This window comes from Rhopalosiphum padi, chromosome 2 (genome assembly GCF_020882245.1).
Source record: "Rhopalosiphum padi isolate XX-2018 chromosome 2, ASM2088224v1, whole genome shotgun sequence".
Classification (NCBI taxonomy): domain Eukaryota; kingdom Metazoa; phylum Arthropoda; class Insecta; order Hemiptera; family Aphididae; genus Rhopalosiphum; species Rhopalosiphum padi.
The window spans coordinates 50720377-50746662 of NC_083598.1; the positions used below are offsets into that span (position 1 = coordinate 50720377).

The 26286-nt window shown below is 24.8% G+C and overlaps 1 protein-coding gene and 1 long non-coding RNA gene across 6 annotated transcripts in view; one reads left to right on the top strand and one right to left on the bottom strand.

Annotated features, from left to right (window-relative positions):
* Positions 1-23119, bottom strand: part of LOC132920572 (calcium release-activated calcium channel protein 1-like) — a 61024-nt gene extending 37905 nt beyond the window's left edge. For 2 of the 5 annotated variants that reach the window (XM_060983060.1, XM_060983061.1), the window contains exon 1: positions 15154-15517. The gene's annotated coding sequence lies outside the window, so the exon portion shown is untranslated. Of the gene's footprint in view, positions 1-15153; positions 15518-22976 lie in introns of those variants that run through there. The other 3 variants (XM_060983064.1, XM_060983062.1, XM_060983063.1) reach the window with 3 other exon arrangements.
* On the top strand, positions 8696-24602 carry LOC132920573 (uncharacterized). The gene is made up of 3 exons (XR_009660744.1): positions 8696-8912; positions 23023-23429; positions 23537-24602. It is a non-coding gene; the product is annotated as an uncharacterized LOC132920573 (long non-coding RNA).
* The last annotated feature ends 1684 nt before the right edge of the window (positions 24603-26286 follow it).

A 26286-nucleotide genomic window follows, 5' to 3' on the forward strand; every position in this document is an offset into this window, starting at 1 on the left:
CTAGGTTTTGAATAACAGCATTAGTGAGAACAAAAGGGTGTGCATGTTTGACGAAACATTCTGTATACACATGATTTCTAATAATTATTATTACAGCGTGAAAATATACATTATTATGTTATTTTCTGAATTACATAGCTTTGCTGGTCTAAAGTTTTGAAATAATTTGTACCACCTATTTAATTTAACTGATTTTACCTATGTGTCGAATAATAATTTAAATTTTTTTTAATTATAAATGAGTATACTTAATATTTTGAGTTCCTAATTTGCATTTCATTTTTATTGTATTTGAAAATACATTGTTTGATTGTTGAACAATGTGTCGTTCAAAATTTTGTTTTTACCGTAAATAATTTTTTGGTAACTTGATGTTTGATGTATTGTATTCTTTTTATTTTTAATTACCATATTTCTAATAGTTATAATTAGTTTATTAATTTATTCTGTGTTATAATAATAGTTATATTATCTGTATCCAATAGCAACCATTTAAATAAATAAAAAAATATTCTATTTTTCTAATTAAAATATGTGAACTACTGACCCTTAGAGTCTCAAGGAATCATTGATATACCTTCTATTGAAAATAGTCCAGTACTATTTTCAGTTTCTCGTGAGTAACAAGAGGACAAAGAAATAAAAAAACAAACAAATATTCATTTATATATACTTATACTATATTGAATATTGATGTATGCTATCATGAATGATAACAATAATATCACATTTTCATGTAAAATTTTATAAATAAAAATTATATACCACGAGCTGTGATAAAATCAGGTTGTTGTAAGTTAATTTATATAGTATATTAAATTTTTTTTTTATTATAACTATTTACTCTATAATATAGTATTGTGATCGATTTTGACATATTCATGTAAATATAGTAATAAAATATGCAAATAATGAATATTTATAATAAAGCCTATAAAGTATTATGTACAATAAATAAAAAAAAAAATGAACAGTTTTTTAGCATTTAGATGTTTTGTTTTTTAATAACTTTTTGTGCAGACAGGAGGGAGCTATCAGGGAATTTAAGCCTCCCCTAAAAAAATATTGTGACAATTTTTTTGATATCAAGTCCTTATAAATTAAGGGTGATAATTTTAAAATTGCTTATTATATGCTTATTTTATCAGGTGGTACAATTTTAAACCAATTATTAAGTCCAGAACTGTTGCTATGTGGTTTTAAAAATCTACTCTTTTAGATAAGCTAAAACTAGCATTACCCCAAATGAATTTGACAACAAATTAAATAAAAACAGTTAACCGTAGCTGAAAAAAAATTTTGGGGAAAGTTCAATTTTTTTTTATATAGTTACTGAACACTCAAAATATAATAGTTAATTATCAATATTGATTAACCTTGACTACAGCGTTATGAGCCATTTTCTCAAAGTTCAAATATAATAAAGTTAAAGTAAGTAACTGTAAATTTTTACAAACTTACCGTAAATATTTCTTACCTATTCAAATTCATTGTATCTATTATAATCCTCGCTCAAACGCATTGAAATTTATACGCGAGTAAAATAACAATTCGAACGTGTTTACACATGGAATGATTTTAGCGTGAATTTCAATTTTCTATTTTATGTATATATATTATATATCATTTGTGTAATTGTTAATTTTAAAAATAAAGATTAATATATAGGTATATTTATATATTTCTCAAAAATATTACATAAATGTATTAAATTATTCAAAAGCATATGAAAATAAAAATTTAACAATTGGTTCTAAAAACAAAATTTATTTTACATAGCTATCTATAGTTTTAATAGTTAATAATATTCTTATTATATTAGGTAATAAATTATAATACATTTATCTGTTTCATACTTATTTTTATAATTACGTGATTTCGTAATGACAACTTAATTTAAGTATTACATTTTACCCATCTGTAGTTATCAAAGTCAAGGTCGATTTACGTATTTTTCTTAATCACTCATACATTTATATAGGTATATATAATATAATACTTATAATAAAAATAACACAATCGAGAAATGAATTAATGTATGGTTTCGGATTGTAGTTATTGATAATATCATTTAGATTTTAGACATACATTTTACTTAGTATAAACTTATAGAAACAATATAAAGAAAAAGCTTGGCATAGATACTTAAGAATACATTTTTTCTCTCGTATTATAAATAAATATAATTTACACGAGCAAAAATTAATCATTTATTTTTCTTGTAAACAAATAAGTTTGTTATGCAATAAAAAAAAACAATTATATAGTATATAAGTATATACTCCGAAAATTTTCGTTTTTGATAGTTGTGATATTTCAACCAAGGACACATAAAATATGTTTATCATTATTCAAACAATAATAATTGTAACGCTAAAAACCTTAAGAAAAATAATATGAAATCGTAGACGCTTTGGTAAACTTTTTTATAATAGTATGTAAATAAATAAATTAAAATGACATAAAATAAAATTTGTATTATCATAATTATACATTATATTCCTATTTGTTAGTATATATAGCCATATAGGTAGTTCTATCTATAGACATTCAAAGCATAATATCATATTTTATAAATTACATATTGGCTATCTGTGTATTTTTAGACCTATAAAATAATTATAACATGTAAACGATTGACAATATTATATTAGTATTTTTATAAAATAACAATTTTACTGAAAAGAAATACATTATTTATTATTATATTTTTATTTATCTGACCCCGCCGAATGAACGTAGCAGCGACGATCATACAATATTGTGTATAATATAGACGTTTACATGAATGCTTCTACATTACATACTGGTTTTTTAAACTGTTATTATTACTTATTGTTCATGTAGGTACAACAACTAATAATAATGTGCAATAGTAAAATATTTTCCGATCGTAACGATGTAGAACGTTTAGGTGATTTTTTGGCATATGAAAATAAAGCAGATAGGAAGATAAAAAGGAAAACAATATAAACCACAGTGCCAAAATATAGAGGAAATGGATAACTGAAGTTTAAGAGATTGCAATAAGTTTAGGTTTTTCCTCCGCACGTCGAAACACAACATTTTATTGCGAACTTCGCGTAAAGACATACTGCGGAAAAAATAGACGAAATATATAATAATTAATACTGCGAATACATTCGGGATAGAAATAACTCTGGTAAACACGTAAAGTTTTTAATACCTAAATTACTATGAAATAACAAGCATGCAGATTAATTAATTACAGTATCATAAATTCATAATCAATTTTAATTAGATATTATTGTGATGGTATAATATTATCTTACAATTTATAACGAAAAGCTTTAATTTATAATAAATAATATGACATCGAAGGCAGTTACAATAATAATTATCACTGTAACACAAATCATGTAATAACAATAATAATATAATATTATTATATACTAAAATGTCCTCCGAACGCGTATGAATGTGATGACTGATGAGCAAACGCTTCGTGTTCTTGGACTGAATTACTGTTAGACCAATCATATGGTGAACGCCATATAATATTATTATACAATGAGTTCCGAAAGAAAGAAACATATCCTTGAAAAGGGTTTGATAAAAACTTATAAATTTCGATATTTACACATTACACTAAATAGCCAATGCATAGTGTATGATAATATCAGACAATGCGTGTAGACAGAACAATTGCATTTTTGTCGTTGATTAAAACGCATGGGAACGGCAGGGATTGGAATCGTAATTACGCGGTCAAAGAAAAAATGATAATATATGAACTGTCCAAATATTTTTAAATTGGGCAAAATATATTTTTATTATATCTAATTAAACTAATGAATAGTTCAACTATATAATAATACATTTATACAAATCTAAAATATTTAATATCCCATAAAAATGTACGAAATCCTAAAAATATATTAAATATTTAAGTATAGATTCATTAAAAGCAATGAGACTCATTTTGGTTAAAATTAGTTATTATTCGACCAAACAAGAAAAATATGCAAAAACATATAAATTATTAATTTAATTGGTAATACGACTAATACGAGTATATCATATATTGTATAATGTCGTATAATTCTAACTTCAAAGATTTTAAAAGCCAAGTGGAATCCAATCACAATTCAAGTAATAAGATAGGTAAAATACAGTTTTTAATATACAGTTATTTTTATATAATTAGAAATTATTAAAGATATAGAATTTATTGGTAAACATTTTTCGATAACATTTACGTAAAATTCGGTAGATTTGTAGGTGTAATTTTTATTCAATTTTCAAATGAAGCTTACGTACCAAATTTCTTATCAACTTAAAAACTTTTAATGAAGTGTTGAGAAGTAGGATGAATATTTTTTCCTTTTTACTATACCTACCAACCTATCTAAACTATTCAGTATTCCCATTAGACTATAATACGTCTATACTATATACATACAATTTTAAATGGCTACTTGGAAAAAAACTCATTACTTAGTTTATTCAGAACAGAAAATAAACTAATTAAAATATGATTATAAATTATAATTTACATGTATAACTAGTGATATGTGATAACACTGACAACATTGATCAATATTATCATTATTATAAGATAATAAATAAATGTATTAAATGTAGGTAATATAAATATATTGTAATAAAACGTATTATGTAAGGAAGTAAAATATATAAACATATTTTAAAACATGGAAATAGGCAATAGCGATAATATTGATCACGTTTATTCACGCTTGTTTAATACAGTCACTGTCAGACGTCAATATTTACCTTAAAGGCTTTAAATTAATATACGTATTTAGATTATAAGCTAAAATACAATGTTTGCATTTATAGTAAGTTGTATAGGCTACCCTGGCTACCTAAGTAAAAGTCATTACGCTTATAAAAACATTTAAAATTAGGAGCCATTCAATTTTTGTCATTGGTTAAAAAAAAATTTACTGCAAGCTCATATATCTAGACTAATTATTATTTATTTATAATAATATACCGTTTACAATTTTTTTTTTTTGGAACAAATAAATATTTTCTACAATTTTTGATATAGGTATTTTGATTGTTATTATTATCATAAAATCGTTCTTTGTTCACAAAAAATGTAATACTAGTTTATAGTTAATTCATTAACTGCTTCAATTTATATAGATAGAAATACTTAATCGTTGGTAAATTTAAGCCTTAGATTTTGATAAAGGACGTATATTATATTATTAAAACAAGATACGAATTAACTCGGAAGAAATACATTTCAAAATTTATGAAATTTAATATCTATACAAATTTTTAATCCAAACGACAAACCAATCTTCAAAATAAATTTTCTGTCCTATATCACATAGTTAGGAGCTCGACCTAATACTATAGTCTAGTTCTACTTATATACAATATACATAATACATAATACATACGACATACGTTATAATAACTACGGTTTTATGTAATTCAGTCTTGAATCTCAAACGTCCACTACGCGCCCCAAATTCACATTTTTCGTATAGACATCATAATATTATATTATACATAATATACTAATATAATGCTGTTATTAAATATAAACGTATAATATAAGGTATGCAAAAACGTATGTGAATATAATATTACATTCCGAATAGTGATAGTTAGTCGCGCTTCCGTCGTCATCAGACAATGTATAATACAGGGTGATTCGCCATACATACTCACCCTCTTTTTATTTTTTTCATAAATATAGTTACCAGTTGAAAATCTAATTTTAGGAATTTTTTTCAATTATGAATTAGGTACATTAACATAAAAAAAATAATCACTAAATAATTTACAATAAAAAGAGGGTGTGTTATTTGGAAATCAGAAATTTGTTCACCACAGAATATCCTGTAAATAGCACAAAACATCTTAATAATTGGAATTGGAAAATATATTTTTTAAATTTTAAGTAACTATACCTATTTAAAAAATTCCAAAAATCATAATTTGAATACATTTATGATAAAATTAAAAAATGAGGGTGAGCATACTTGGAGAACCACCCTGTATACATATATACCATAATATATTATTTAGGTACGACCGAACATATTAAGTATCGCGTAATGGAACTTGCGAAAGAATCCGGTTTTTGGCATGCGCGCCAAGTAGAGAGCTCGCGCAAGCAGTTTTGAACGACTTATGGGTGGCAAAACGGCCTTCGACAATTCGACTATACATACACACACACTTAATACATATATACAGATAAAGAGAGAGAGAGTGCGTGCACCCGTGTAAGCTTGTGTGCGAGTGCGTGAAGAGGACATGGAATAAGAGATCGAGAGAGAAAGATAGACAGACAAGTAAAGAGAGAGAAATATCTATAAATAAAAAAAATAGAGTTCTCGATATGTTATTTACCGACGGATCCTGGCGAACATTGAACCTGTCATAAATAACATATGCAGGTAATATAATACTATATACATATAGTACCTATAGTGCTTATATTATGTTAAGACACATGACTAATATATCAAATACAAATAGAGACAATATAACGATGCATATATGTTATTATTAATTATTGTTATTTAATTATAAAGGTAAATGCCTAGTTAATGTATGTGTAATGTGTATGCTTAAAGTTTATACAGTATTAATCTATCGTATGGGGTTTTAACATATCAAATCCTCTGAGCTCCAACTAACCGATAGAGAATATATTATTTTTTTATGTGATGTCATTACATATGTTTGTTTTTGTTATTATACATTTTAATATGATATTATATATTTGTATTTCATTATACATAATTATAATTATTTGTATGTACTATAAAGAAAAAGTTTTTAGAGCTAGTATCGAGCTAATTTATTTTAACATTAAATTATAAATAAATATAAATAATATAATAATTTGAAAATAGAAACGTATTTTAAGTTATTAATTTTATTGAGGCGTATGGTGATTTTTATTTTTCAACTATTATTGTTACATGAAATAGTTGGAAGTTGCTATAATATGATTTAAAGGTATTTCTTTTTTAATTCAATACCTATACAAAATATAAAATTAAATTTATAAGCTTTTATAATAATGATAATGATAATAATCGATAGTTATATTGCTTTAACATGAAAAAATACGATGTTTTAATACGTATCAAATTAAATTTCATAAAATTTAATACAAATCTGCTATTATATATTACAATAAATACATCTCTCTCTAATCATACGAATATAAACCATAAGTCCAAGCCAGAATGTCAAATACGATAAGCCCAAACGAAGACGTTGCATTTAAAACCTTAGCGGAATAATAATAAATATAAAAATTAAATTTTCAGAAACCGTGAATGTATCTATTATATTAATAAATGATTGTTAAAATCTACGCCTAACAAAACTAACAACAAACTCATTACCTATGCTAGTTATCACATTTTAATATTAATTTATATTATGTAAATTCTGGGCAGGTACTATTACTATTACAGGTATAGGTAGTACCTATCTAAAAAATTCAGGGTTCAAGACTTATAGCACTAACAAAACGTTAAAATATGGGCTTAATAAGAGTCATGCTTAAAAAATGCATTACAATTATTTACAGTACATATTATTATATATGCATTAAAAACAAAGAAATAAGAACATTAATTATTTAAGACACATACATTGTCAAAAATTTAAAAAATATTTGTAAAAATACTAATTATTAATAAAACATCATATTCAGAAATTTGTATTATTTGGTTATGAAAAACTTTTCTTTTCTATAGAAATTAGGCACGATAAGACGTTATAACATAATAATTAAATAAAACTGAATCGAAAAAAGTATAAAAAAAATACTTTCACAATATGAACTCCAATTTTTATGCTTGAAACTTAGTCTTATTTTATTATCTATTAAAATAAGTTTAAACTATTTCATTTTTAAAAACTTAAACATACATAACACTTTAAATGCGAATAATGTAATTTCCTAAATATAATTTGACGTAATAAATTCTTCAAAATATACAAAAAAAAAAATTAAATGTGCTAAATAAACTGTATTTTTTTTAACACGTATATTTGTATAATTATCTGTTGTTTTATTTCACCCGACACGGACATAAATTAATATAATATTAGATATAAGTCCTTAACCCTGGGCTAATAATATATATATATATATCTATCTCAACAGAAAAATATCGGTAAAATACGAGTAATTTACTAACCATGAATGTGACTCTTATATTGGTTATTGATCAACATACACTATGGATATTTTTTTAAATATAGACATGAGTATGTGCAAAAAGTTAAAATGATAGTTATTATAAAATTTTAAATATATTTTAAATCAAATAAAGTATTAATAAATGATTTATAATAAAAATGAAATTAATTAATATATTGTTTTTATTAAAATGCTCAATGTTGAATTAATATTGTGTACGAAATTATGTATGTTTGACTAATATTATAATATAATACTTACACCTCAGCAAATGAATTATAATCCAATGTACATTGACGAAATGTATTTAATAGGTAATGGATTTATAACAACTAAATCAACCTTTTTTTTACTCTAAGCAACACCATTTTAACAATGTTTATTCTTTTTAGTAAATGTGATTTTTTGTTCCAAGAGTAAAATTATTTAACAAAAAAACAAAAAAACATTGAGTAATCAGTAACCGAGTAGAAAAATATGTAAAATATGTTTTTCTGTATAGTATTAGTGTACAGTATATAATATACATATACGTTCAATGACAATAAATTATTACATTACACATTTAATTCTGTATATTTGTATATGTTTAAACTTAAAAAAAAAGGTAAACAAGTGGCTCTTGTAGTGAAATGGATCCAATTAAATTAAAAGTTAAATAATAATCTGAACAAAGTATTAAATTAAGCTGCCATTCACACAAAAGTTGAAATTGGAACATTTATAGCCGTCAAACAATGTAAGTTTTATAAATGTATAAAAAAAAAAAGAAATGTGTATTCATAGGCACCCCATTTTTCTAGGGAGAGCGGACAATGTTAGGATTTGAGGAGAAATATTATAACTTTACTAGGTATACAATTATCAATCGATTGCAAATAATCTAATATAATGTTTTTATAGTGGTAATTATTATTCATATAACCACTTTCAATTTGTTATAAGTATAGTAAATAGTAATTTATCTTAAAACATATTATGTTATATTATGTAGTTATGTAATATAAATATACTATAATATATTTATATTATAATACATACACGCATAATATTATATGAATAATGAATGGAATCTATTACAGTTGAATTTTTATTATAATTATTATTGTCACGAAAAATAAATGTTTTACGATAGGTAGTTAATTAATATAATTCTTATATTTTGATTAGTTGTTTATAATTATGACCGTAAAGCACAGAAATGTAATAAATAGGTAAAAAATATAATAAATGTTATATTGTCATTGCATTAAAACCACGAATATAACCACAACGCTAATTTAAATTACTTATAGTTATAATAAACGAAACCACCATTTTCATTTATGTACTTATACAAGGTTTTTCATTAGTTAGTATACCTACGTATAACATAATTTTAGTATTGAATAATATTGTCATATTCAAACAATAGATTTTATTAGCTAATAAAAGTAACAACGGTAAACGTTTATAAAAAATTAAAAATTAAATTAAAGTTATTTATTTATTTGATTAATGACTATACATCGTGAAAACAACTTTAACATAATTAATATTTGTATAATTATGTGCATTCACTTAGATAAATTATGTAACTACTCACTAAAAAAGAATTGATAAACTTGGGTTTCCAAAAATTGTATACTATAATTTTAAGAAAAAAAATTACTTATTTACTCAGAATTGGTAAAAAAAATATACTTTTACTCCTTAGAAAATACTATTATCTAGTTATTATATTTTACTTATTATTTATGGAACATTATTTCAATTATAAATAAAGTCTCGCATATTTTAATATGGTTTTATTATTCATTGATAAATTAAAAAATTAACTATAAAAATATATCTTATACCTATGTACACTGTTTTATTAGATTTAATTGAATTCCAGATTTAATCAGGAAACCAAATTATAGTTTATCTGCGTATAAATAATACATTAATCAATTAACATAAATTAATCACCTATATTAATGACTTACTATCGATTGTTGTTAGACACTTTACCTAGCGTTGTATATACCTATATACAATAAAATACTCTGTAGCTTGTATGATACTACGTATAATTAATAGGTATACATAATACATGACATATTTATATAATACGAGGTGGAAAATGTTTTTATATTTATTATACTTATTGTGTATTTGTGTTAGAAAATATATAATGTTCCTATAAAATAACATAAAATACTAAGGTACCTATATGATTATTAAAAAAACAAATATTTAGAAAAATTAAAGCAATATAAAATATTACACTAACTTTAATATAAAATTTAACGAGATTTTAAAAATAATTTCGCCTGCAGGATGTTATTTGTATATCGTGTATTACAGGTAGGTGTATAGGTATAATATTTAAATGAATCGTTAATCAGTTATTATTATACCCGGAATAATCCATTTAACAAAAAACAATCATTATTTCAAAAAACACAAACGTTTTTGAAAATATTTCTTTTACATAATTTTAAGCCCGTTACAAAATAATATGTTTTAAAATTTTACATTTTTAATTTCATATTACAAAGCATAATATTATTCGGATAACGATAAAAAATATAACTAAAAGTTATACTAAAAATATTTTCAAAATGTTAATAGTTTTGAAATAAAGAGTAAAACGTAAAATGAATCACTCGGTATAACGAAACATATATATAAATAAAGCATATCATATTAGTATTATATAAATTATGATGTAGTATATATAAATATAATATATTGTACGGTAGATTATACAAATAGTGCAAGATTTGCTCATAAATGGTTTAAATATAATTATATACGCATTATAGTCGTAGCCGGTCTATGTCCAAACCGTAAACGGTGGATAATACACATATATTATATTATATTATATATTTATATTTATTTAAGTACTGTACGGCGCATGTTGACGTTCACTAAACGATTGTTTATAATTATTAAATAATAAACGCATAATATTATTATGTATACGGTATTACGGTAAGTTTAGGTTAAGATTTCGATGCACTTTGCATAGTTTTCCTACACAGTAATCATTTTGTTCCTTAACGTTTATGTTTCGTTTATTTTCAAATCAAATAAGAAGTTTTTATTTGAATTTTTTTAAATGTAAGGTCATTTTTATTTTTATAAAAATGTAGTGTTTTTTGGGCGTTAAACATTTTGTATTTAATATTATTTATTATTGAACGATTTTATTTATTTGAACATATCCATATGACGTAAAATGCTATAATATAATGAGTGACGATAGTATCGCATATTTAGAATCACTTCAATCACTATAATTATCCGTTCAGCAATAATTTGTCTAGAAACTGAAATCGATTTCAATGCCTATTCGCAGTATTTTTTTGGAATGTACTCATAAGTCTACGTCGAAGATTTGAGATTATGCATTTATGGCATTTTCTGCAAAATTTTTTTCAAATTTAATTTAAAAATATTTTTTTTTATAACTTCATGTTTTAAATAAAAATAAATTAAGTGCATTACTTTGAATTTTTAAGGCGTAAAACCATTTTAAGGGTTACGTACTATTAAATGTACAGCTGTTACAGTTATTAAAACTACATGCATAATTTTAAAATCATTTGTATATTAAAATAATTCGACTGCATATATATTATATCAGATATTATATTATTATAAGCTTTAGGTGACATAGTCCATAATATATTGGTTAGATTATCTATGTGGTTATAATATTATAGACATGCGTAAAACAAATTACTCGTTTTAAAATTACTTTAAACAACGGCGGCAATTTAAAATCCGCAAGTATTATAAGTAAAAGTTTATCATGTTCGGTTTTTAATCTGCACAGAGCTAGTGTTTTTATGAGTTGAAATCACCATGGAAATCGATGAGTGGAGCTTTTTTGCGAAAATAGGATGAAGTCTTGTAAATAATATGTAGCAATATAACCGACTCATCTCCCACCCACCCTTAACACAACTAGACATTTATTATATTAATTTAAATCGCAGTTGCATGATGTATACAGGACGTTGGTGTTTTCAAATGGCTTATATTAATAAAGTAATAATTAATTATAAATAATTAAAATGCTAAAGAAATATTTTTAAGCGAGAGCATTTTTGTTGTTATTAAATCGACATGAATGGAAATATAAATGTGGATAACATTTATATCTCTCCCATAAAAAAACAATTTTATTTTTTTTGAGTGTTTTATAATAAATTTCTATTAATACTATAAAATTAATAAATGATAATTTAAAAAAAATTATGACTTCTTTCTAAGTGCTTTTATTGCTATTACTACACTCCGTCATCTATATCTATTCTAAACTAAATTCTCTAGTCTTCGCAATTTATAGGATTTTTATATCTTCTTCTACCATGTCAATCCACCTCTCCTTGGATTTTTCGGTCTTGATCTTCTTTCTTCTGGTTCCCATTCCAATACTATTTTAACTGTTTCATTTTCTTTTTTTCTCGTTATGTGACCTGTTGTACCTTTTGATTCCTAACAATGTTTATTACTAGTGCTAATTCCATCATATCTTACATCACTTTGTTATGAATTTTATACGAGTTCCTTATTGTTTCATTGATGATAATAACTACACATATTTTCATCCACACTATATTCTTAAACGTTCTCAAATATATCTCTGTTTATTTAATAATCGTCCATATTTCGCAACCATACGTGAGAGGTTATATTTGATGTTATAATAGCCAAATACAATCTTATTTTTGTTTTTCTATACATAATTTTTGAATCTTGATAATTTCATCAGTGCTTAATGCTTAATCATGTTCCAAAATATCTTAAATCCCTCGGTGAGGTCCATTATCTGTGTTTTCTCAGTAATGATTTTTAAATCTATTTTCTTCACTACTTCTTCTAACACTTGGCCACGTTAGTTGTATCTTTTAAGGGATTCGTTTTTTATGTCTAAATCCTCACAGAACCCGAGCAGCCGTATCTTGTTCTGATTAATTGATAAATCACCTTCATTATCATTTCTATAATATCCTCATAGGCGTGCGCACGGGGGGTTCCGGGTGCGCCTGGGCACCCCCCGACATGTAATTGGGGCCCTAAAATTTAAGTCCTATAGCATATATATGGGTCCGTATTTTAACTAATGTTATTAGAATAAAAATGATATTTTTTCTAAAATATGTTGTAAAAAATTATGTTTTGGGATAAAAAAAATAATACAACTTAAAATATTTTAAATTTGCGTGGTAAAACTTATTATGATTATAACAACTAGATGTTATTGAATACAAAAGTAAAAATAATAAATAAAATATATTGCAATTATCTTGAAAATAGATTTTAGATCTAACTGTCAAATGAAATATTATATAACTTGATACTAGTAATACTACTGATTAATATGTGATATAATTTAAGTAATGTTTATTCAGGCATTATAATTTATTAAAATATGTACATATCTTGTTAAGAGAGGGCTCAAATTAAGAAAAGGGTCCGAAAAAATTGTAGACACCCCCGAAATTTAGGTCTGCGCACGCCTATGAATATCCTTACTACCGTCTCCAGTGCAAGATTGAAAAGTACTGGGAGACTTTGTTGTTACATTTTCCACTCTCATTTTATATTTCGTGTTTTCTATACACATTTTAATTAAAACAATTATGTTTTTCAATAAACTAAACTTATACATTATATTATTATAAATACTTCCTCTGTGAATGCTCTCATAGGATTTTTAAAATATATAAATAATAAATATTTTCTACGTATTCTGTCAGTGTTCGTACTACTTTTAATTTATTATTTGACCTATTATGGATAGTTGTTTTATAGTTGAGCGGTCTCTCCGTAAGCTTCAGTAGTTATCACTCTATTACCTTAGCAATCCTCAACATATGTAACGATGCGATTTGATAATATTTAAGAGAACATCTTGTATGTATATAGTTCAAAAACAATATTGTATACATTTAAATGGAACTCAAAAATAGTAGCCAGTAGGTAATAATACCTACTTATATTTAGTTATTATATCGTACACGGCGTGAACACAAAGATATTATATGAATAAGAAAATTAAAGTATAAATTATTTTATATTTATAAATATTTTTATATTTTTATGACCTCCCCTCCCCCCACATACACACAAACCATTTCCTATAGCACTGGCCTTAGGTTTATACTTTAAACATCTGTACCAAACGAAAACGATTAACCGAGTATTTAATGTTAAGTGTAAAAATAGCTTTGATGCATTTATTTTTTTACCTTTATTGCAACTGTGTAAAATATAGTTAATACCTATTATTGCTTAAAATTTTAAAGCACCACTAAATATTCTTAGTTATACAAAATTTGGTTGATTATTAGTCAACATTTTAATACTGAATCATCTGTGTATATATATTATATAGTATACATTGTATACATACACATAATGAGTACATTTACCACAGAACTCGGGAAGTGCCTTCTCCTATATTTTTTAATCTGCTTTCGTGATTAATAATCAACCTACTGTGTATACTCCAAAAGACGTTCTCTGCGTGGTTTGACCGTATATAAATGTATAATATATAGAATATATATATTACTATGTATACAGGTATAACACATTCAATGTTGAAAAATATATGTAATTGGTAGGTATATTTAATAATATGCACACTCATGTATATTATACATATTATTTATAGTGGGTGTGTAGGCGTTACTGAAGACCCGGTATTAAAATCGCATTATAAGTTGAAATTATGGTAGAATATAAATATACATTATATTATTACACGTTTGTTCGATATAAAGAGTTCTAAATAATATTATGTTTTGAATTATTTAGACACTGCCATCAGTCTTGTGATTTTTTTGGCAGAAAAAGGGTGTCATTAAAATTTCCTGGATTATAGTTTTAAATAAATAGCAACCTTACGGCGATATATAATACAAACGTCTCATCAGTCGTCGTCACTCACCGCTATAGAAATTTGAACATATATAAAGCTGCAAAAAAAAACTCACATATTATTCGCTGTCTGCTGCAGGCTGTGAACCGCGACGTTCAATGGTAGACACTTTCATGTGTGTATTGTGATATTGTCAAGCCGAATCAAAGTTGTGAAACGGATCCTATTATGAAACATTAGTGCATATAATAATTGATTCGCCGTGTTTCCGTCACGACGAAATCAATACAAGTTCGCACACGACCACACTGCAATAAAAGATAACAGTATTATCGTCCACAAAAGTACGTCGGAACTCGTATTCCGTGTACAATATATTATTATCTGTTACGCGCACGAGTGTTGCAGCACAGCAGCTGCCGGACGTCAATTATAATATGGATCTACGCGGCGTGCGTCTGAGATTTCCAATATACTATCGATAGATATTTTGTTTTAAACGTGGGCTGCAAATGGTGATGATGACGACGATGAAAAGGCAAGATACAGGCACGATACTCGAGTGGGAAATTTTCTTTAAATGAAAACCAATTGGTGAATAATTATAATAAGGAATAATTTAAACGGTCTCCGTCTAAGTATTTATATATAGATAGGTAGCAATAAATAATAATTGTATTATATTATATAGGCGTCGAAACAGTCAGCACCTGCAGCAAAACCATGACCCCTTGTCGCCACCAATTGACTCTAATTCATAGGTCCGTCGTTAATAATAAATTGTACACTGAATTTTATAATTCTAGTATATTATAGATATATTATTCGTAGACTTGCGAAACATCTGCAGCACCATTTAAAATGATTGGCATTCATTATACAATACGTTTATTTTATTTTTTAATACTTTAGCACGAGTGTGCCTATAAAAAAATTTTTGCGTGTGTTCTCGAAATCATATTTTGTCTGTACTAAGAAAAAAGAAATTTACAACTTAGTCTCATGGTGGACAAGATAATACATTAATACAGAATAATTTACCTTCTTTATTTTCTTCAATAATGCAATTATTCAAAAGCTGGTTTTTAAAATGTTTGAATATAAATGAAAACTATACTTCAAGTTTTTAAGATTTGTACTACTAAAAGAGTTCCCAGTGGAAATAAGAAGTTTTACTTTTTTACAGTAAATTGATTAGTAGAATTTTTTTTTAAATTTGATCAATTAAAATCAAAATTCAAATGAGCAGTTTCTGGGATATTTAACTTTGTGCACTATGAATAAAATTGTTACATAATAATGGGCTTAGAAGATAAGGACACTATAATAATTTAAACATTTTAATTTATTTATGTTCATCATTTTTTTTTAATAAACCAAATATAATAAATGCTAGATAAAATAATATATATATTTTATACTTATATTAAATTATTTTTAAGGGCTGTTATTCCAAGTAAAATAACATTATATCTAAATTGTATTTTTCTTAAACCTCTTTTAAGAATTATTATCCTTAGTATAAATATTTTAATAGCTGTGAAACTATTCGTTTGAATTTTGAATTAAATACACTGCTATTTTCAAAAAAATGTCTACCATTGTATAGGTAATTTGCTGTAAAAATATGAGTTTTAATTTAAAAAACAGAATATGATAATTAAATATATTTATAAATTCCAAAAATTGAAATTTTAATTTATTTATTTATTTATTAATGGGAAAAATGGCGTGGAGACGCGAGAATGCTTAGTGAACACTCTGTATATATATATCAATATACATTAATGTTTAATGTTATTATCGTAAATAATATTATACATAATGCTAACGTAGTGGTAACCAACCGATTCAATTTCACGAATAAATCGTTTTATAAATTCCTACTTATAATTAAACCCTTTCTTAAATATTCATGATTTTTAAATTAATTTTTAAACAAACCCGTATAAATATTTATTTCTATAATAGTTTTTAGACATTTATTTGTTAATTTCGAAAATGTTTATAGTATAATAATATGACGGAATCGTTTTTGTTTCTTTTTAATGAACCTTGAACGGTTGAACGTAGTGTCAGTTAAAAAAAATCAACTATCCTCCGGCGATATTTGATCCAAGTAATTGTTCAGTCCGAATCCAATAATAATTATACTTCACGATCACCAATTTGATTTAATTTGTATTTATTTCATATAGACAACTTTAATAATAATATTCATAAAAGTATCTAAATCGTATTTTAAGTTATGTTCTACAAGCAGCCCCAAATTTAAATCTAACCTTCTATTATTTTACTTACATATCTTCAAATTACAAAATTTTAAAAATAATAGAAATATTAAAAATGTTCATATTGATTTTACTGTCCAATAGTATTTTATTAAAAAAAAATTAACAAAATATATAAAGACATCATTGTTTCAAATTTTAAAGTACAATCACTCTTACGCATCCGGTGTTAATTGTATATTCATATAGTCTTAGTCATATAATATTATTTATAAACATACGAATATGCGATAACTATGGTAGTGTAATCAATATAATTTATAGTTTATAGTTTGTAGTGTTTGTACTATTATACTTACAATATATTATAGTATATAATAATACATAGTTTACGAAATTCTATATTATGATGCTTAAGTAGTTTCGTGAACCACAATATTGTAACTTATTGATATATTACAATAATCAAAATAATATATACCTATATTATGTTTCTAGAAAATGTGATGGTGATGCATTTAACACCTAACACATGGGGATATGAAATAATTTTTCCTAAAAATACATTGGAGGATGCATTTTTTTGTTTGAGTTTATTGATAGATGTCAATGTCAAAAATATAATTAATATGTATCTATTTTAATAGTATAAATAAAAGTATCATGTTTGCAATTCAATTCAAACTCATAATATCAACAATGCTCGACTAACAAACTTTTACTTAACTTGTGTTATAAACTATATAGAATATAATAGCTCAGTTTAAGAATTTAATACTTTTTAATTTATTTTATTTTAAAAAATGACTTTAATATGACACTATTAAAAAAAAAAAAATTATAAGTTTACGATTTTTTAGATTTTAGAACCAAAGTGTACAGAAACATTCTAAATATTTAATAGAGTGATGAATGAATTGATCTTACATATGCATAGTATATAGTGTGTCCAAAAATACTATAAATTTTAAAAAATGATTCAATGTTGAGTGTGGTTTCTAGTAGCAAATTTTATCTTAATTAAATTTTGAGGGAAAATTTAAACAATAAAAAAAAAGGTGGCTAAGTGAGGACCGCTCTGGAACTCTACTCTACCCATTGAGTGGCTCACTATGATGACTATAAGTAATACAGTAGGATGAATTAGTTTTTATCGAAAATATTGCATTTGGAAGCCGGCTTTATTATATAAATAATCTACTGCTAAATTTATTATACTTTTTACTTTATTACATATTTTTTATTTCGTAACTGTTGACTGTCGAGCTATCATAGTTGTGTATTAGTGACCTTTTAATAAAGAAAAAATAAACATTGCATTTAAAAAAGTCTATGAATAACTCAAAAATAGTCAAAATATTTTGAGAATTTAATCATACATGAAAATGATCATATAGAGGTTTATTAAAAATTTCAAGTATAAGCGGTTATTAGTTTTTTAATAACAACAGAGTATCAAAAATAATTTGAAAAAAATAGTAAGTTATATTTTACAAGTAAAAATGCAATGTAGTAAAATTTTAAACATAAAACATTCTTAAAAAAAATTAGAATTTTCAGTAAACATCATTTTTTAGTATAGAATTAAAAAACTTATATAAACCTTGAATTAAATTTTCAAAATATCAAGAGAAATTTTTTTTAAAAATTCTATCTACAAAATAATTATAAAATTTCAGATTTTATGAGATTTGTTGAAATCCAAATTTAAAGTTTATAAAAGAATATTATGGCTATAAATTATTAATATATTTTAATTGGTAAAAGAACAATTTATGAAAAATCTTGAATTCAATTTTTAAACATTTTTACCTAGAAAATACATTTTTATCGATATTTATAAAAAAAAAAGTCAAATTCCATAAACAGTTCCTAAAAATTCAAAATATTTTGAAAGTTATGTTATTTATAGAAAATGATAAACATTTAGTAAAAATTCTAAACATATACGATTATTCATTATTGAGTTACACCAAAAAACAAAATTGATTTTGTTAAACACTAAGTTTGTTTAAAAATACACATGTAAAATCAATACATTTATTGCTCTACTATAAGAATCTAAAATGTGCAGTAATTATCAAAGAACAAAATCAATTTGGTTTTTTGTTATAGGTACCACATTAAATCAAAATACGATAAACATATTTATTATTTACATTTGAAATTTTCCCAAGTACTCGTAATAATAAACATATTTTCTAACATATAAAATCTTGTCACTTTTAAAAGCACCTATTTAAAGACATTTAAGATTTTTGATTAATTTGGTTATTATTAGATTTATATTGATAAGATTTTTTTCATACATCAAATGTAGCTATAATAATTTAATACAAGGTTCCTTTTACATTTGTTTTATATAGCAATTCAAAAAATATCGAAAATAGAGCGTCACAATACTCACAATATATACATATTATAGTTTAAAATATATATAAGTTTTAACAATAATACTTCAGGCTTGAAAATTAATCACAATTTCTAGAAACTTGTTCTTATTAAAATTAAAAAGAAAGTCATGTATAAATCTACATTAATTTGTCATACGAGTATTTAAATTTTAAATGTTGTCAAAATCGCGAATAATAATATGTACACGTATAAACTGACAGATCGTCTCCGCTTAAAATCGTTTTTCGTCGTATATTCTCGTATTCCTACAATATAATTTATCATTGAATTCAAAATAAACAAGTTCGCTATAGTTACCATTTCTGTGACGAGATACACTCAACACCTATTATACAACAAACGACTTCTCTGGTTTTATTAATTTAATAATCCAAAACGGAATATTTTTTTGATAACTTTTATGTACAAAAATTTAATATCAAACGAATTTGATTGTAACTAATGATAGAATTAATATGCATATCGGTATGTTTTTTTGCAGCTTCCTTTTATAAAAGTAATGATTAGACGACAGATTAGTATTGTCTACAAATGTTTAATTTTTTAATTTGCATGTTTTAAGAATATAACTATATAAATATTTAAAATTTAGATTATCGGAGTAGTGAACCAATATTTAGCGGGTTCTTTTTATGAGCAACTTTACTTTCGATCATATAAATACTAAATGAATACCTACCTATAAATTGTAATTAATTAACTACCTAAACTACCTACTTATCAGAAATTTGATTTTTATACAAAAGAAAAATCACAGAAATATATTTTATTTTGTTATATAAAACTAAAAATGTATAAGTTCATTTAAACGAATAATAACAATAAAAAAATATTAATAATTTATGTCGTTATTATAGTATTATTTCAAATTATATATAAGGATATTTTCAACAAATTTAATGTTTTTCAAAATAGTACAGGTTTAAAAGAATCTCACTGATGAATGCAAAAATTATAATAAATAAAGAGAGTTTCTAAAATTTGAATACATGCGTAAATTATGTGTAACTATAATACTATTTATATAGATACATTCCGTTTGATTCAAAACATATATAGCACCTACAGCAATTCGCTATAAATATAAGTAAGTACTAAAGATTTTCGAACAGCGTATTATAATATAGGTAGGTAATATATCATAGCGAGTCACTATATAATTGTTTAACGGTACTATTATGATATAATATATTTGAAAGTGATGCGTTATTATTTATTATTGTCAGACAAGAACTGGGGTTTTTACGTTTTATCCATTCTCTACAGTAGAGAATAGACCAACGCAGTCAGATTCACGATGTTTCGAGACGGCTACCATTACGATGGCCGCGGGGTTCCTCTATAACTGAAGGGGGAGCACATGAATGAGTGGTAAATATTTTAATCTTTATAAAAGCTCTTGCGGCGAGCGCGCGTAAAAGCTCCGTGACCCGCGTATAATATATAACAATTCTTCTATCGTGAATATAAATCGAACACACACGTTATCGTATAGGTACATGGGGGGTATCGAAGTACTACAAAAATATTCTGCTTTTTAATAATACATTTAAAATAAGTTTCATTATAAAATTAAAAATGATTAGGGCGGATAACGATAAAAAGTGGTAATATATATATGACTTAATCGTGTAAAGAAAACATTTTCAAAAACGATTAAGTTTTATTTGTTTTATTGTTTTATTTGTACATTTATATTTTTTATTTAATATGAAGAGTTATTAGAGTTAATTTGTCTGGAAGAGATTACCACCAAAGATATTGAATACATTTTAATTATTAATGAATTAATATCATTTAGAAATAATACTCATGTTCAATCATTTCTAGTGGTAAAATAATAAATATGCAAAAGTAAATCATTCAATTAGTTAATTATTAATCCTTCGATAATAACAAGTATCAACACAGCAAATCGAAGACCATATTTCTAATAGACATGAGCACGGGGTAAAGAATTTATTAAATTTTGCAGTTTAAATAAGGACTCACACTGGGGTTTGGTAACTTATAAAAAACAAATATTTTTTCATTCGTATAGGGTTATTATTGGTTATATAAAGTAAAATAGTTATTATAATTGTATTTAATTTTAAATCTGTATTTTATATTTAGTCAAAAGCACCCAAAGAAATGTGTTAAAAATATTTGTATTTTACATTATGTTCAACAAAGTTTAAAATAGCGAGTAATTCTATTGGCATTATTTAATTTAATACTAATAAATTGGTAACGCAGTACAGTATCATCGAGTATATAATAATAATTTATTATTATTTATGTGTATTTATATTATTTTTTAAGAAAGAACCAAGTAGGGACTGCTCAAGCTAATTTTTTACTAACAAAAAGTTTGACAATATCTTCGGTACAATTATCTTAGATAAAATGTTATCTCTCGATACACATAGGAAGTAACGAGTATATTGTATTGTGATAAATTTTTAGTCTATATATATATAGGTATACCTACCAATTATTTCATAAAAAAATGTCAATGAAAAATACTCAATACGTTAAAAAAATACTTCAAATTATTCAGTTGTTTTAAAAATATGAGCAATTTTTATTATTAGGAATAGAATATTTAAAGTTTAGGTATACAAATTTTTATCATTATTATTGTTAATAGTTACATTATTGATATGTTAAGCCGGCCTACACGATCAGTATTTACTCGGCGAATATTCGTCAATCGCTGTGCTTTTCGAGTCGTGTCATAAACTGACATACGCACGTCGAACGGAAATGTAATGTAGGTACTAGGTATATTAGATAGGTGTCTGTACAAATATTGACGTACCTATGACCCTGATTGGCCTGACTATTATTAATAACATACCTCAATAGTTGTTGTGGTTAAAACAATTCAATACCTAGTACCTATATTATGTTATTTATTAATTTATGAATCATTGTTTATTGTTATTAAGTTATTAACTGTACCTAAATATGTATATATTCATATATAAGTTTTTTTAAAAACCCACGACTTATTTTATTTTAACGTATTTACGAATATCTAATTATTTAAAATATAAGTATCTAGTACCGTGATACTGATTTTCAAATATCTTGTACATCCCTGTAAAGAAGGAAAAACGTTTTTGGGATAAAGTTTGTACGTATATCATAATAATAATCATATATCCATAAACGTAAATAAATATATGACTATATACTCTGCACGCAATTTCCGCGCACGCCTATGCCCTTTCCTTAAATATTCCACTGGGTGAAATATATAATATATTTGCACAAAATATATAACACATCATAGGTTTGTACTCACATTTTTATTGTAGATATACTTTTATTTTTATTTTTGTTTGTCGTAGGAACGATGATACGTGCGTAATTATATTTGCGGTATCGGAATTCCGGGCACCTACCTACTTCTATGTAACAGTGGATATGACAAAAATATTTCTGAACAATTTAAACGCTCGATCGCTGCACTCGCACTGCACGCACACAAATGCAACATTATATATACCGCGTATATTATACGTATACGTTTTGCCGCGCGAAAATCACGAGATTCGCAGCGCTGTTCACTGACTGGCGCCTTGGCCAACACTGGACCGGTTGTCGTTGTGGGAGCGCACCTGGCTAAAAATGTAGGTACCCATATTACTCTATGTTTGTTATTTATATATATATATATATTAATACCGTGTGTCTGTATCACGCCGCGACGAAGACACGACCATTGCATATTCACGCTTTGCAAGAAGGTAATAAGGTAATATGCATGTGCAGTACAATAGTAATAAAATAATAATAACATAATTATAAAACATTATGATTATGATGTTTCTACCTATATATCTATTATTATTATTATTATAGGTGTCTTCGCACCGCAAAACGTGTCGCTGTGGTTGGTCGAAACCATTTTAATTCTTTTCATACGAGCATTTTCTCAAAGTCACAAAGGATGACGTCTTAGCCCCCTCCTCCAATCCTAAAAGATAAATGTATTGGTCAAATATCGGCTATTGGTTATTTATGGGTATTTGTCCTCAAAATTGATTATTATAATTCTATCTTATTTCGTAGACCCATCATTCATTATCGTTTATTTTTATTTTTACTAAATTTTCGTAGATACTCTATAAGACTATAATGAAGAAAATTAAATATTATCCATGCCTTTTATGCATTAAGACAGAATCTATCTCTAAAGTATTCAGAGGAGAGTATCTCTAATAATATTTGTATAGAAAGTAATTTAAATAAATTTCCAAAAAAAAAACTGATAGGTTCTATTTTAATTAAAAATAAAAATAAATATACATAAAAATATTTAAATTTGGTCGTTTTTTTATTTAAAAATTGGCTAGTGTTATTTATTTTGTTGCGTGGTTGGGTGTGTATTTTAACAATCTCTATACCTACCTTTCAGCTGAACCAGACTTGAGTAATAATAATAATTTATCAATAAAATATAATATTATAATGTCTAGTAGATAAGATTTAAAAAATAAATGATAAAGGTAAGCCGAGAGGAGGTCAAAGCCACTACGATTCGGCATACATTTGATTGGCCACCCTTAAATAAAAAATGCAAATTGTACCCTTTGCATACGAATTGTTTGGTACAACACACGAATAAGGTTTACATTATATACGTATAAACTATAGTATATAAGATATTGCATGTGGTACATAATATATGATTTATATATATGAGTGTGACGAGTGTGTACATACTAACTGTATTATATTTATCCTATTTCACCAGCGTTAAAATTAATTTATTTTTCTATCGTTTTCCGTTTTGTTTCTATTAATATATAGGTAATAGTATAATTAAGTACAATGTTTAATTTTATAATATTTCACTTCTCAATTCTAAATATATTTTTTTGTAAACACAAAATACTAGAGACAGATTCAATGAATGATTATACAAGCCAATACATAAATTTAATATCGAATATCATTGTTAAAATTATTTATTTATTTTTGTATTCATCCTTATGTTTTTACAAAATATGTCCAGAATTAAGAAAGCAAATAATAAAAGTATAATCATTGTAATTGTGTTCAAAGTATTTTTATTTTATAAAATTTGTTTATTTTTAATTAATTTAAAAAATACATATTATATACAAGAATGGGTAAGATACTCAAAAATCAGTATCGAGATACTAGATACTCGATACTTAATACATTTAAATAAAATTAGCCACAGGTTTTTAAAAAATAATATTTACTTAGTATTGAATTATATTAATAACAATAATTTTATTATGTTATAAATATTTAATTATATATATTATAATCACGGTAGATTATTATAATATACCTAATGTATAATAATAATAATAATAATAATCAGGTTGAATTTAATTTATATTGTACCTATATTGTAGACAGGGATGGGCAAAATACTCAAAAATCAGTAGGTATCGCGATACTATAGATACAATTGGCTTTGGAGTATCGAGATACAAGATACAAGACATAATTATTGTATCAAAGATACTGCCTAACCCTGGTTATATACTATATACATTTCTATTTTCTACTATAATTGTTATAATAATACAATCTGTAACCAATGACAACCATTTGAATAAACAAAAACATATTCGATTTTCGACACAAAACTCAATTAATTTGTCAGCTAGTCAATATAAACCTATAGAGGTTAAAAAAATCTATTGATATGATACTTTTATTGAAAAAAAATCAATTTTTAAATCCATAGAAGACAAACAAAAAAAAAACAACCATTTTTATACTTATAAATTGTATAATGTATATGTATATATATGCACGATTTGTTCCTGTATTTGTTTAATGTACCTATACATTATACATTAGAAATACATAGTCCAAAGTGTTAAAAATGTTAAAATTTTTTGTTAATTATAATGATGGTTAGTTCGTAGAGAAAAAAATTACAATAATTATGTGCAGATTTGAGAAGTAAAAACAAAATACTATTCTTGTTCTTATAATACCAATTAATATAAATTTATATTTCAAGCATCATCTTTATAGTAATACATATGCACCGACGTATGATAGTCAACAATTTAAGTTTTGTCACGATCACTGTATTGTATATTAATATTAATTATTAGTATATTAACATAATTGGTGAATCAAGCTATATAGCATTACGTATCATACTATAATATATAATATACACAATAACTTTAAAATCGTATTATTTATCACCTTTATATGCCTACAGCTACAGGCTACTGCAATATATAATACGTCTTTGACACATATAATTAATTAATAACCAGGCGAACGTTAAAACTTATACGATTAAATAATAAATAGTGAATAGTATTAAATGTATAAAATACAATATGCACTAAAAAATATTTAGAATTTTTTTAAACTATTTATAGACCATTGAAATTTTCGATTTTTTTTAAATTTTTTTTCTTAAAATGCCGATAAAAAAAAATTTGGCTTTCCAAAAAATCTTTAAAATTTAATACAAGGTTTATTATAAGTTGTACTTATCGTAGTAAAAAAAAAAATCAAAAATCGTCAGTCACAATTTTTGTTTATCAGCATTAAAAGTTCAAATGTTTACAAAATATGTCAAAATCGCCAAAATTTGCAAGGAA